We start from the raw sequence: 1,745 nt of genomic DNA, 5'->3' as shown, positions 1-1,745 counted from the left end.
GACCTTTTGTGCCTTAATATACCAGGATGTTTTTTTGAATTTTTTGCCTTACTATACTATGACTTTTTTTGACTTTTTTATGCCATCCTATAAAATTATGTTTTTTGGCATTTTTATGCCTTACTATATTTTGTCGTCTTATGCCTTGCCATCCTATGACGTTTTTATGACCTTTTATGCCTTAATATATTATGATGTTTTTTTGAATTTTTTGCCATACTATACTATGAAGTTTTTATGACCTTTTATGCCTTAATATATTATGATGTTTTTTTGAAATTTTTTATGCCTTATTATATTATGTCGTCTTATGCCTCGCCATAATATGATGTTATTATGACCTTTTGTGCCTTAATATACCAGGATGTTTTTTTGAATTTTTTGCCTTACTATACTATGACCTTTTTTGACATTTTTGATGCCATCCTATAAAATTATGTTTTTTGGCATTTTTATGCCTTACTATATTTTGTCGTCTTATGCCTTGCCATCCTATGACGTTTTTATGACCTTTTCTGACTTAATATACTATGATGATTTTTTGCCATTTTATGCCATACTATACTATGATGTTTTTCGGCATTTTTATGCCTTATTATATTATGTCATCTTATGCCTTGCCATAATATGACGTTTTTATGACCTTTTATGCCTTAATATATTATGATGTCTTTTTTAAATTTCTTGCCATACTATACTATGACCTTTTTATGACCTTTTATGCCATAATATATTATGATGTTTTTTTGAATTTTTTTATGCCTTATCATATTATGTCGTCTTATGCCTCGCCATAATATGATGTTATTATGACCTTTTGTGCCTTAATATACCACAATGTTTTTTTTACATTTTATGCCATACTATACTATGACCTTTTTTGACATTTTTACGCCAGCCTATAAAATGATGTTTTTTGGCATTTTTATGCCTTACTATCCTATATAGTTTGATGCCTTGCCATATTATGAAGTTTTTATGACCTTTTATGCCTAAATATATTATTATGTTTTTTTTTAGTTTTTGCCATACTATACTATGACGTTTTTATGACCTTTTATGCCATAATATATTATGATGTTTTTTTGAATTTTTTTATGCCTTATCATATTATGTCGTCTTATGCCTCGCCATAATATGATGTTATTATGACCTTTTGTGCCTTAATATACCAGGATGTTTTTTTGAATTTTTTGCCTTACTATACTATGACTTTTTTTGACATTTTTATGCCATCCTATAAAATGATGTTTTTTGGCATTTTTATGCCTTACTATATTTTGTCGTCTTATGCCTCGCCATCCTATGACGTTTTTATGACCTTTTATGCCTTAATATATTATGATGTTTTTTTGAATTTTTTGCCATACTATACTATGACGTTTTTATGACCTTTTATGCCTTAATATATTATGATGTTTTTTTGAAATTTTTTATGCCTTATTATATTACGTCGTCTTATGCCTCGCCATAATATGATGTTATTATGACCTTTTGTGCCTTAATATACCAGGTTGTTTTTTTGAATTTTTTGCCTTACTATACTATGACCTTTTTTGACATTTTTATGCCATCCTATAAAATTATGTTTTTTGGCATTTTTATGCCTTATTATATTATGTCATCTTATGCCTCGCCATAATATGACGTTTTTATGACCTTTTATGCCTTATTATATTATGTCGTCTTATGTCTCACCATAATATGACGTTTTTATGACCTTTTATGCTTTAATATACTATGAT

At 27.8% G+C, this 1,745-nt stretch overlaps 1 protein-coding gene across 1 annotated transcript in view; it reads right to left on the bottom strand.

Annotated features, from left to right (window-relative positions):
- The window catches only part of ccdc169 (coiled-coil domain containing 169), a 17,011-nt gene that overhangs the window by 14,240 nt on the left and 1,026 nt on the right, over window positions 1-1,745 (bottom strand). The window lies entirely within an intron of this gene.

The sequence above is a fragment of the Seriola lalandi genome, unplaced genomic scaffold (assembly GCF_002814215.2).
Source record: "Seriola lalandi dorsalis isolate HSWRI2012SDOR001 ecotype SW California unplaced genomic scaffold, Sedor1 jcf7180002054567, whole genome shotgun sequence".
Taxonomy (NCBI): Eukaryota; Metazoa; Chordata; class Actinopteri; order Carangiformes; family Carangidae; genus Seriola; species Seriola lalandi.
This window is presented reverse-complemented; position numbering and strand designations above follow the sequence as displayed.